At 42.6% G+C, this 13,732-nt stretch overlaps 1 pseudogene; it reads right to left on the reverse strand.

The window, feature by feature from the left end:
* Positions 1 to 3,630: 3,630 nt before the first annotated feature.
* The window catches only part of LOC121636149, a 45,549-nt pseudogene continuing 35,447 nt past the window's right edge, over positions 3,631 to 13,732 (reverse strand).

The following is a 13,732-nucleotide window of genomic DNA, read 5'->3' on the forward strand; positions in this document are numbered from 1 at the left end:
CAAACCCTTTCATGATACTACAACAAAAATCTCAAGTTCCTTCGCCAAACGTAACCATGGCGAATATTGGTCCGACGCCATCAAACAGGAAGTACTTGTAACTCACCCGGTGTACCATCGATCTCCACCAAACTCGGCAGGAAGGATCGTATTCAGACGTGGAACTGAGCCAAATTGATATATGCTGGAATAGTGACATAGTGGCTCTATAGCGCCCCCTAAAATATTTTGATGAACTAGCCCCGCCCCCTACGTGGACCGACATGCATGAAATTCACCACATTGATTTACTATGCCAGGATGCACAAAACTGTCCATTAGACCTATTTGCTAATTTCAACAGGAAGTCGGCCATTTTGTAAAACGTGTCATTTTCAGGGTCATTTTGGCCTGTTTCTTGCCATTGCATTTGAACGAACTCCTCCTACAGATTTTATCGTATTTACCTCAAAATCACTCTGAAGCTTCCAGAGGCATGTGTGATCAAAAGTTATGCAAAACTTTCTCAAAGGAGAAAGGGCATGGCGGGGGCGTGGCCTCAAACCTTGATATCTCGCCATGAGACACGAAACTGATATAACTTACATATAAAACAACCTATCTTAACGAAAATGGCCACGTACGATGTCATTTCCATGCTGACCACATCTACATGTCCAGATGTTGTCAACGCCATAGCCCCGCCCCCTGGAAACAGGAAGTACCCCATGTTTTACCATTGAAAACCTAACAAAAATCATCAAACTCATCAATATCATTCTTGGAGACCTCATCATTAAAAATATCACAATCTACTTCCACCATCATGATTAAAATGGCTGCCAGGGAGGATTCTGTCCCTCGCCATCAAACAGGAAGTGCTTATAACTCTGGACTCGGTTGACCAAAGGTTGTGATATTTGGCAGTTGTCATTAAAGTCCCAACCTCAACATGTTAGTACATGATCAAACACTATAGCGCCACCTACTGGCCATGTTGATATCTGCAGATATTAAAACGATGCTGTTGTTTGTATTTATTTCACATAATTGGTCAGAACATGGTCAAGAACACTTCTGACGCATTTTTGGGCCCAGAGATGTATCAGTTGATCCTTAGTGGGTGACAATGTCCACTCAAGGCAGAAAACCTGGGGACGAGTGAGCATACGGCTGCAAGCGAGAGCAGGCATGTTGGGGCAGGGACATTACGACGCATGCGGCGGTGCAATAGGCCGGAGCGGCGCCAGAGGTGCGAGGGCCTTCATCGCTGCTTGCAGCTTTAATTATTCTTATTATTCTCCCGCCGAATGAATTGCATTTTTGGGGGCCTGAACATGCTCAAAAACTCACCAAATTTTGCCTACCCCCCCATTGGAATGCGAAAAATTTAATAATTTGGGGTGCTCGGGACTGTTCAGGCAAAACTGAACCAGAGCGCCACCTATTTGTGATGCCCCTCCATTGCAAGTTAGCAATCTTCATAAAACTTTGTACACATGTTCCACATGGTGGGGGGAACAAAAAAAGAAATTATAGTATAGGTCTAAATAAAACAGGAAGTCGGCCATTTTGGGTCAAAGTCGCCATTTTAGCGTTTTACTGACCTCGCATTTGAACAAACTCCTCCTAGAGATATTATGGGATTGACACCAAAATGGCTCAGGATGTTCAGAAGGCATGTGTGATCAAAAGTTATGCAAAACTTTCTCAAAGGAGTAAGGGCGTACAGGGGGCGTGGCCTCAAAGTTTGATGTCTCGCCATGAAAGACGAAATTGATATAACTCCCACATAAAACAACTTTTCTGACCCAAAATGGCCTCGTATGATACTAGTCCCATCCTCAACACATCTACGTGGTCATTATTGTATTATGAATAGGCCACGCCCCCTGGCGACAGGAAGTCATGTTTTTTACTCGAAGACCCACTTCTCTGACGTTTTGAACACAACCGGGGTCAAACTGCATCAGACACCTGAAAACAAGTTGGGGATGATATCCGGTGAAGACTGTTGCTCTAAGCTGCAAAGCAAGACCGTTGCGCCATGGCGAACTTCGATAAGACGCCATGACATCATAAATCAGTATAACTCCCTCATTTTTCACCCAATCACCATCAAACTCATATGGTTTAATCATGGTCCGATCCCGAACAGACCCATATGACCACTTCCGGTCTAGCCCTAAGCCCCGCCCACTTTCGACAGGAAGTGCTTTTTTTCACATGCCGGGGTCCTTCTCCTCAGGCATGAATTCCAGACACTTGAAAGTGCTTCACAACAGGTCAAACCCTTTCATGATACCGCAATAAAACTCTCAAGTTCCTTCGCCAAACGTAACCATGGCGAATATTGGTCCGACGCCACCAAACAGGAAGTACTTGTAACTCACCCGGTGTACCATCGATCTCCACCAAACTCCGTAGAAAGGATCGTAGTCAGACGTGGAACTGAGCCAAATTGAGGGCACGCCCCCTCAGGAAGTGGCAGGAAGTGGTTATAACTCTGGACTCGGTTGACCAAAGGACGTGATATTTGGCAGTTGTCATTAAAGTCCCAACCTCAACATGTTAATACATGATCAAACACTATAGCGCCACCTACTGGCCATGTTGATATCTGCAGATCTTAAAACCATGCTTTTTTTGTATTTGTTTCACACAATTGGTGAGAACATGCTCATGAACACTTCTGATATCATTACTGGGACGATTGAAGTACCAGGTAATCCTCAGAGGGATACAATGACCACCCAAGGCAGAAAGCATGGGGACGAGTGAGTGTACGGCTGCCAGCCAGAGCGAGCTTGCTTGGGGAGGGAGGTTGCCAGCTGCTGGGGCGGTGCAATAGGCCGGAGCGGCGCCAGAGGTGCGAGGGCCTTCATCGCTGCTTGCAGCTTTAATTTAGTTTTGTTCTTTTCTTTTCTTTTTTATTTGTTAAGATAATCCATAAGTGATGTTTTTCAGTGTGATGTTCATTATGTTAACATGTAAAAACCAGACTGTTTGGGTCAGATCACGTATCTGAATTCAGTGCACGTAACCCAAAACATGTCGGCTGCTACCAATAAATGTAGAAGAGTAATAATAACACGTCAGCTAGATTAAAGAAATTATGCCTAGCATGAGGAATATTAAGTGCTAATGAATGACCAGTTATTAAAAATGACTGACAATTTTTATTAAAAATGCTAAAAGAGTTGTGTTACACAGCAAAAGAGAACAAGAACAAAGGAGAAAATTCAACAGCGAATTCTAAATCATTGGCTAAAAATCCAGAAACAGAAACATTCTTAACACAAAACAGAAGCTTCATAAAAGCAAATGGACACAAGTAAACCATGTCATACATGACGGAATATTCACACGTTCATATTCACAATATTCATGTTTTAGAACAAAACTTTTCATTTTAAAAAGGCCATTTATTTTTTTTCTTTCCTAGAAATATATGAAAAATAGTGTTTTTATTTTTTTCTATATAATATCTAATTTACATATTTAAACATGACATTTCAGAGAAGGGACGATACAAAAGTTAAAGTTTTGATGTGAAGAATAAACCAAAAAGTTTCATGGTTAGTTTAGCCTGTTCACCTTAGATAGTTTAGATAGATAACACCCTTCAACATTAATGATTTCCAGCCTACTTCCTGCAGCCTGATGACGAATCATGTTACCATGTCATGATGCCGCCACCACCATGCATCGCTGCCAGGATGGCGTGGCTGGTGGTGGACAACGACGGTCTGTCACATGTCATTCTGGATGATGTTCACACACATTCTCGGTCAAAGCAAAAACGCTAAATCACTTCGTCTCTAAACTGAACAGAGAAACACCGAAGAACCAGGTCTGAACCCAACTCCAAACCCAGCGTAGAGGGGCTCAGTGAAGGTGGTGTTGAAGGTGTAGATGTGGATCAGCGAGCCGGAGGAGACTCTGTGGAAGGACAGAGATCCTGCAGGACAGTCCACATACACTGCTACTCTGTTAGAGACGGAGGAGGAAGAGGAGGAGGACTGAAGACGAACAGATGTTCCTATATTATTGTGATAGACAGAGTAAATGCCATCGGAGCAGAACAAACTCCAGGACATCTGATTGTATCCAAACTCGCAGGCATCGCTGTCGCCTCTCCGACTGATTCCTCTGTAACTCACTGATATATGAACCCTTCCTGAGCGCTCCACCTCCCAGTAGCAGCGACCAGTCAGAACATTTCCACACAGCAGCTGGCGACACCAGTCGAACCTGTCCGGATGATCCGGATACGACTGGAGCTCCTCCACATGTGTCACCGTCCTGTTGTTGTCAGACAGTTTGAGCTTTCTGTTCACCGTGTTTGTGTTGATGGTGTGTTCGCAGGAATCTGACGGAGAGAAAAAACACAACCCAGCTGCAGTTATTCATCTATGGACACGTCGAGTCTGGCTGGGAATGAGTAGGCTAATAAAAAAACACACACACTTCCGCAGACCTGGTCTCAGCCATCGTTCTCCAGCAGGTTCCACCCTGAAAGATGGAGGAGGGTCAGAGCAGCAGTGTGTCCTTCAGCATGCAAACATCAACATGTCTACCACACACACTTTGTTCTACTCAGCAAATAACAGCTGGACACCTGGTGCATCTGCCTGAAATGTGGCTGTTGTGGTTTTAATGTTCCAGCACAATTTGAACCGAATCATTTGCCCAGTGTCTTAAACAAGTCAAAACTCAAAGAAAACTCAGAGAGATAACAGAACCAGGACCACAGCGGTCCAGACTCTTCAGGGTCTCTACAGCGTCACACAAAAGCGGAGCATTATTTGATGCCAGAGACATTATTAAGAGGTGAAGAGTATAAAGGTCATTATGGGAAAACTCAGGATGGGACTCCGATTTAAATAATTACAAAAAATTTACGTGTTAAATTTTTAACATAATTTGAATTCTGAACGCACGAGTTCCTGGTACAAAAAATACGCCGGTGTACATTTCAGAGCTCTGCTAAGAACTGAGCGAGTTTCCAGACACCACAAGCAACTTTATCTCAAAGAAACAGGTAGCGACAAATTAACGGCTTTTTCTGCTGGTTTTATCTTCTGCAGACTGACGTGAAAGCAGGTTTACTCCTCAGTGAGCCGTGACATGTTAATGCCATTAATGAAGAGACTGGAGGAAAACATTAAAAAAAGAAAGTTCTGTAACATGTTGTAGACAGAGAACAACTGGAGCTGCTAGTTAAAGTACTTTTCTACTTCTATTCCTTTTTCTACTGTTTTGAATTGAAATGCAATTAAATGCATTTTCCAGACGTTACTAGAGTTTAAAACATTAGTGTCTATTATTTAGTTAAGTCTTCCACTAAAATATTTTTTAAATTAAAAATTGTTGCTTTTTGGTGCAAAAATAGTTTGAAATGTGATTAATTGAGATTAATTAATTGCATAAATTTTTTTTACCAAGTCCCACCCCTAGAAAAAACAACCGATGCTGAAAAACTACAATTAAACACAGACCTCTGGTTCCAAAAGGGTTTATGTTTAGTTCAGGTTAAAAACAGAGTTAATACCAACAATGACTGTATTTTTGTTACTTTGGAAACTGAAATTGTTCCATGTTAATACAGTAAAACCTTAATATGATTCCAGGTCAGTTGTTCTGCAATTAGATGTTTATTTTATTTTTATTTTTTACATAGTCAGACATCAACAATACCCTTTTTTACACATTAGTCAGCCCATAAAAAATACTTCTGAATATGACAACGTTTGTTCCACACAAGATCAACTAAACACGTAAGGACTTGCTGAGTGTTTGTTTTACAGCAAAAGGAAAAGGTTTTCATTTAAAACATCCAAAACTGAGCAAAGGCAGAGTGATTACAGCGTCTCCTCTATCAGACTCTGTATTTACTTTACTTACCTGAGCGCTTCCAGTCTGCAGCCTGGATCCTCAAGCTGAGCAGTTAACATCTTCACTCCCGAGAGTCCTGGATGGTTGTAGCTCAGGTCCAGCTCTCTGAGACGGGAGGGGTTGGCCGTTAAGGCTGCAGGAAGCACAGCCTTCCTCTGTGATCAGACATCCTGACAGACTGGAAAATGAACACAAAAGGAAATATTGTGATTTTGGTGGTATTAATTTCTCAATATAATCTGTAATATGCTGATACGAACACATACATTGTATGTATTGTGCATATATTCTCAGTGACTTCTAAATGAGTTTATGGTCCAAACTGTGGGATCAGTGCTGACCTGAGCATGTCTAGTTTACACTGAGGATCCTGTAGTCCTGTAGACAGAAGCTTGGCTCCTAAATCCTGCAGGTCGTTGTTAGTGAGGTCCAACCTGGTCAGACTGGAGAACTTGGAGCTCAGAACAGAGGACAGAGCTTCACAGCTTCTCAGTGACAGGCTGCAGGTACTCAGTCTGAAAAGGTGATAAGATCAAAATATTTCCATGTTTAATTATTTGACTTATAATAATCTTGCGTGTTGCACCATGACAATTTCCTCACGCTGTAAAGTGTTCTTCAAGCTACCTGCCAATAAAGCTTTTTCTGATTCTACATACAAGCTGTCCAAACCACCGAATATCCAAATCTCTCCAAAGTGTTAATATTTACACTACGAGTTTAGGTTGCCATGATATCTGAAAATCAGTCTCAAAATTCATACTAATCTATCGTTGCTATTATTAAAATGCTGAATATGAAATATTTAAATATATTTCAAATAAATATATTTTAAATGGAAAAAGTCTATAGTATTATTTTACAATATTAAAAATATATATAAAAATACTTAAAAAAAGTTACTTCTTTTAAAATAAAACAACACTTTGGTGTTATTACCAGATTTCTCAGCTGTGCCAGCTGCTTGAACCTCTGAGCAAGTTCATAGATGCACTTGCCTCAGAAACACGAGTGACAGACAGACAGACAGACAGACAGACAACTTTATTTATCCCCGAAGGGAAATTGCGTTGTTACAGTAGTCCAGTAATAACATAAAAAATCCAAAGTGGAATAAATTAGAGAAAAAAATACGAATACAAGAGTGAATTGGCAGATAAAGTGCAGTGGCAAGATGAAGTAATAGTGAAAATAGCTATCAGATATTGATATGTAAATATGACTATGTGACACAATATGACACTATCAGCCATAAAGCCTGTCCTTGACCACATCATCCACGACGTCGTTGCTCAAAGATCCCGACTTTATCAGCTACTTCACAAAAGAATGAGCTAGAATGACAAACCAGGAGTCTCAGCATGTGTTCTGTGGGAAGCAGAGAAGGCGGTAATGCGAGGCAAAATTATCTCTTTTACATCACATAAAAAAAAAAAAGAAAACTCAAAAATATTAGAATTAGAAATAAGAATTAAATCATTAGAGGACACCTACAGTGCTTCACCAGATGAACCAACGATGAGCCAAATAAGGAAGGCTAGACTTGAATTAAATTAAATAATTAACAAGAGAACAGAATTTCTGGTGCAAAGATTACGCTTGGAGACATTTGAACATAGTAATAAATCTGGAAGATTTTTAACTAATCAGTAAAAATTAAATAAAGAAAAATCTACCATATCAGCTGTTAAAGATTCAGTAGGTAATATTATGCATGACCCAGATGCAATTAACAACATCTTTAGAGATTTCTATAAAATTCTGTATACATCAACGATATCCATCATTTTCTTAACAATATAGATCTTCCAGGTTTACAGCAGGAACAAGTCACGGCCTTAGATCCCCCCTCACAGTGGAGGAGCTACATGAAGCCCTTGAACATATGCCCTGTAAAAAAGCCCCCAGATGGCTTCCCAGCAGAGTTCTATAAAGAATTATGGTCAACACTGGCCCCCACATTTTTCAGTTTGGGGGTAATTTTTCAATTACCCCCAAACTGCCACCATTACTGTACTATTAAAACCAGGTAAAGACCCCACAATACCATCTAGCTACAGACCCATATCACTGATAAATGCGGACCTTAAAATAATTTGCAAAGCATTAGCTGGAAGGTTAGAGAAAGTAACTCCTCTCATTATACACCCTGATCAAACAGGCTTTATAAAGCTCAGATATTCCACTGTTAACATGCGGAGACTAATTAATATAATAGATTATTCTACCATCAATAACCTGGAAACAATATCAGTTTCTTAGGATGCAGAGAAAGCTTTTGATCGTGTTAACTGGAAATTTTTACTAGCTACTTTAAACAGATTCAGCTTTGGACCATCTTTCATTAACTGGATTAAAATCTTATACAGTTCTCCTTTTTTTTTTTTTTTTTTTTTTTTTTAACCTGTCTTGTCCAGCATCGTTGCAAACAGAATGATTGTCTGGCTGCTGTCTGGTGCTGGGCAATTTTACTCTATCAAGCAGGGATTTATACTACATGTATAAAGTCCCTCTTGATGACATGAAAAACTTTATTAAATCAGACTCTTAATGCTGGACTCGACCGGAGGGGACAGAGAGAGAGAGAGATAGAAAAGAAAGTAGAGAGAAGAGGGAGGGGAGAGAGAGGGACAGAAAGGGTGTGGGGAGTGCGGGTGGGGACTTAAAACATTATACAGAAAACCATGTAATCCATACTACTTACAACATATATAGCTAAGATCATCCTAGCCAGTAGGTCATTACACAACTAGTTGATAATAGTAACAATAATAATTAAAGCTGCAAGCAGCGATGAAGGCCCTCGCACCTCTGGCGCCGCTCCGGCCTATTGCACCGCCCCCTCGGCCTGCAACCTCCCTCCCCAAGCAAGCTCGCTCTGGCTGGCAGCCGTACGCTCAGTCATCCCCATGTTTCTGCCTCGTGTGGTCATTGTCTCTCTCTGACCATCATCTCATACATCAATGGGCCTAATAATGACATCAGAAGTGGTCATGACCTTGTTCTGACCAATAGTGTGAAACAAATCCAAACAAAATCATGCTTTTAAGATCTGCAGATATCAACATGGCCAGTAGGTGGAGCTATAGTGTTTGATCATTGTACTAACATGTTGAGGTTCGGACTTTAATGACAACTGCCAAGTATCACGTCATTGGGTCAACCGAGTCCAGAGTTATAGCCACTTCCTGTTTGATGGCGAGGGACAGAAACCTCACAGGCAGCCATTTTAATCATGATGGTGAAAAGAGTTTGTTATATTGTGAGTCATGAGTTCATCAAGGATGATATTGATGAGTTGAGTAGGTTTTTAAGGTTTTCAATGGAAAAAAATGGGGTACTTCCTGTTTCCAGGGGGTGGGGCTACGGAGTTGACAACATCAGGACATGTAGATGTGGTCAGCATAGAAATGACATCATATGTGGCCATTTTGGTGTAGATAGGTTGCTTGTTGGTCAGCATAGTGGGTGTGCTGGTTGATTAAAATATTGTAGGGGGCGCTATAGAGCCATATTGAAACTATTCCAGCATATGTCATTTTGGCTCAGTTCCACATCTGACTACGATCCTTCCTACCAAGTTTGCTGGAGATCGAGGGTACACCGGGTGAGTTACAAGTACTTCCTGTTTGGTGGCGTCGGACCAATATTCGCCATGGTTACGTTTGGCGAAGGAACTTGAGATTTTTATTGTGGGATCATGAAAGGGTTTGACCTGTTGTGAAGCACTTTCAAGTGTCTGGAGTTCATGCCTGAGGAGAAGGACCACGACAACTGCAAAAAAGCACTTCCTGTTGAAAGTGGGCGGGGCTTAGGGCTAGACCGGAAGTGGTCATATGGGTCTGTTCGGGACCGGACCATGACTAAGCCCTGTGAGTTTCATGGTGATTGGGTGAAAAATGAGGGAGTTATACTGATTTATGATGTCATGGCGTCTTATCGAAGTTCGCCATGGCGCCACGGTCTTGCTTTGCAGCGTAGAGCAACAGTCTTCACCGGATATCATCCCCAACTTGTTTTCAGGTGTCTGATGCAGTTTGACCCCGGTTGTGTTCAAAACGTCAGAGAAGTGGGTCTTCGAGTAAAAAACATGACTTCCTGTCGCCAGGGGGCGTGGCCTATTCATAATCCAATAATGACCACATAGATGTGTTGAGGATGGGACTAGTATCATACGAGGCCATTTTGGGTCAGAAATGTTGTTTTATGTGGGAGTTATATCAATTTCGTCTTTCATGGCGAGACATCAAACTTTGAGGCCACGCCCCCTGTACGCCGTTACTCCTTTGAGAGAGTTTTGCATAACTTTTGATCACACATGCCTTCTGAACATCCTCAGCCATTTTGGTGTCAATACGATAATATCTCTAGGAGGAGTTCGTTCAAATGCGAGGTCAGTAAAACGCCAAAATGGCGACTTTGACCCAAAATGGCCGCCTTCCTGTTTCTTTTAGAGCAGTTCTCCAAGAGGATTTTTTGTTCGCCCCACCATTTAGAACACGTGTAGTGAGTTTCATAAAGATTGATGACGTGCAGTGGCGGGGCACTATAAATAGGTGGCGCTCTTGTTCAATTTTGCCCGAACAGTCCCGAGCACCCCAAAATATGAAATTTTTCACATTCCTTTGGGGGGGTACGCAAAATTTGGTGAGTTTTGGGGTATGTTGAGACCCCCAAAAATGCAATTCATTTGACGGAAGAAAAAGAATAAGAATAAGAATTAAAGCTGCAAGCAGCGATGAAGGCCCTCGCACCTCTGGCGCCGCTCCGGCCTATTGCACCGCCCCCTCGGCCGGCAACCTCCCTCCCCAAGCAAGCTCGCTCTGGCTGGCAGCCGTACGCTCAGTCGTCCCCATGTTTTCTGCCTCGAGGTGGTCATTGTCTCTCTCTGACCATCATCTCATACATCAATGGGACCAATAATGACATCAGAAGTGTTCATGACCATGTTCTGACCAATTGTGTGAAATAAATACAAACATAAGCATGGTTTTAAGATCTGCAGATATCAACATGGCCAGTAGGTGGCGCTATAGTGTTTGATCATGTACTAACATGTTGAGGTTGGGACTTTAATGACAACTGCCAAGTGTGACGTCATTAGGTCAAGCAAGTGCAGAGTTAGAGCCACTTCCTGTTTGATGGCGAGGGACTGAAACCTCACAGGCAGCCACTTTAGTCATGAAGGTGTAAGTAGTTTGTTATATTGTGAATCACGAGTTCCTCAAGGATGATATTGATGGGTTTGAGTACGTTTTTAAGGTTTTCAAAGGTAAAAAATGTGGTACTTCCTGTTTCCAGGGGGCGGGGCAATGGCGTTGACAACATCTGGACATGTAGATGTGGTCAGCATGGAAATGACATCATACGTGGCCATTTTGGTTAAGATAGGTTGTTTTATATGTAAGTTATATCAGTTTCGTCTCTCATGGCGAGATATCAAAGTTTGAGGCCACGCCCCCGCCATGCCCTTTCTCCTTTGAGAAAGTTTTGCATAACTTTTGATCACACATGCCTCTGGAAGCTTCAGAGTGATTTTGAGGTAAATACGATAAAGTCTGTAGGAGGAGTTCGTTCAAATGCAATGGCAAGAAACAGGCAAAAATGACCCTGAAAATGACACTTTTTACAAAATGGCCGACTTCCTGTTGAAATTAGCCTAGAGGTGTAATGGACAATTTTGTACATCCTGGCATAGTAAATCAATGTGGTGAATTTCATGCATGTCGGTCCACGTAGGGGGCGGGGCTGGTTGATAGAAATATTGTAGGGGGCGCTATAGAGCCACTATGTCACTATTCCAGCATATGTCAATTTGGCTCAGTTCCACATCTGAATACGATCCTTCCTGCCGAGTTTGGTGGAGATCGATGGTACACCGGGTGAGTTACAAGTACTTCCTGTTTGGTGGCGTCGGACCAATATTCGCCATGGTTACGTTTGGCGAAGGAACTTGAGATTTTTATTGTGGTATCATGAAAGGGTTTGACCTGTTGTGAAGCACTTTCAAGTGTCTGGGGTTCATGCCTGAGGAGCAGGACCCCGGCAACTGAAAAAAAGCACTTCCTGTTGAAAGTGGGCGGGGCTTAGGGCTAGACCGGAAGTGGTCATATGGGTCTGTTCGGGACCGGACCATGACTAAGCCCTGTGAGTTTGATGGTGATTGGGTGAAAAATGAGGGAGTTATACTTGTTTTTGATGTCATGGCGTCTTATCGAAGTTCGCCATGGCGCCACGGTCTCGCCTTGCAGCGTAGAGCAACAGTCTTCACCGGATATCATCCCCAACTTGTTTTCAGGTGTCTGATGCAGTTTGACCCCGGTTGTGTTCAAAACGTCAGAGAAGTGGGTCTTCGAGTAAAAAACATGACTTCCTGTCGCCAGGGGGCGTGGCCTATTCATAATCCAATAATGACCACGTAGATGTCTTGAGGATGGGACTAGTATCATACGTGGCCATTTTGGTTCAGAAATGTTGTTTTATGTGGGAGTTATATCAATTTCGTCTTTCATGGCGAGACATCAAACTTTGAGGCCACGCCCCCTGTACGCCCTTACTCCTTTGAGAAAGTTTTGCATAACTTTTGATCACACATGCCTTCTGAACATCCTGAGCCATTTTGGTGTCAATACGATAATATCTCTAGGAGGAGTTCGTTCAAATGCGAGGTCAGTAAAACGCCAAAATGGCGACTTTGACCCAAAATGGCCGACTTCCTGTTTTTTTAGAGCAGTTCTCCAAGAGGATTTTTTGTTCGCCCGAGCATTTCAAACATGTGTTGCGAATTTCATGAAGATTGACGACATGCAGTGGCGGGGCACCATAAATAGGTGGCGCTCTTGTTCAATTTTGCCCCGAACAGTCCCGAGCACCCCACCATATGTAAATTTACACATTCCTTTGGGGGGGTAGGCAAAATTTGGTGAGTTTTGGAGCATGGGCAGTACCCCCAAAATGCGTTTGAGTTCGGAGAAGAATAAGAAGAAGAATAAGAAGAAAAAACGCTTGCATTACAATAGGCCTTCGCACCGCCTTCGGTGCTCGGGCCTAATTAAAGCTGCAAGCAGCGATGAAGGCCCTCGCACCTCTGGCGCCGCTCTGGCCTATTGCACCGCCCCCTCGGCCTGCAACCTCCCTCCCCAAGCAAGCTCGCTCTGGCTGGCAGCCGTACGCTCAGTCGTCCCCATGTTTCTGCCTCGTGTGGTCATTGTCTCTCTCTGACCATCATCTCATACATCAATGGGCCTAATAATGACATCAGAAGTGGTCATGACCTTGTTCTGACCAATAGTGTGAAACAAATCCAAACAAAATCATGCTTTTAAGATCTGCAGATATCAACATGGCCAGTAGGTGGAGCTATAGTGTTTGATCTTGTACTAACATGTTGAGGTTCGGACTTTAATGACAACTGCCAAGTATCACGTCATTGGGTCAACCGAGTCCAGAGTTATAGCCACTTCCTGTTTGATGGCGAGGGACAGAAACCTCACAGGCAGCCATTTTATTCATGATGGTGTAAGCAGTTTGTTATATTGTGAGTCATGTGTTCATCAAGGATAATATTGATGAGTTTGAGTAGGTGTGTAGGGTTTTCAATGGGATAAAAGGGGTACTTCCTGTTTCCAGGGGGCGGGGCTATGGCGTTGAAAACATCAGGACATGAAGAGGCTTTTTGGTTTGTACTGGCATGTTATATAAATATGCCACATTTCATGAATGTCAGTCAAAGCAGTGGTTGGAGCTGATAGAATAAATAATTATAGGGGGCGCTATAGAGCCACATAACCAGCATATGTCTATTTAAATCAGTTCCAGGCCTGACCACTGTCCTTCCTGCCGAGTTTGGTGGAGA

This window comes from Melanotaenia boesemani, unplaced genomic scaffold (genome assembly GCF_017639745.1).
Source record: "Melanotaenia boesemani isolate fMelBoe1 unplaced genomic scaffold, fMelBoe1.pri scaffold_150_ctg1, whole genome shotgun sequence".
NCBI lineage: Eukaryota > Metazoa > Chordata > Actinopteri > Atheriniformes > Melanotaeniidae > Melanotaenia > Melanotaenia boesemani.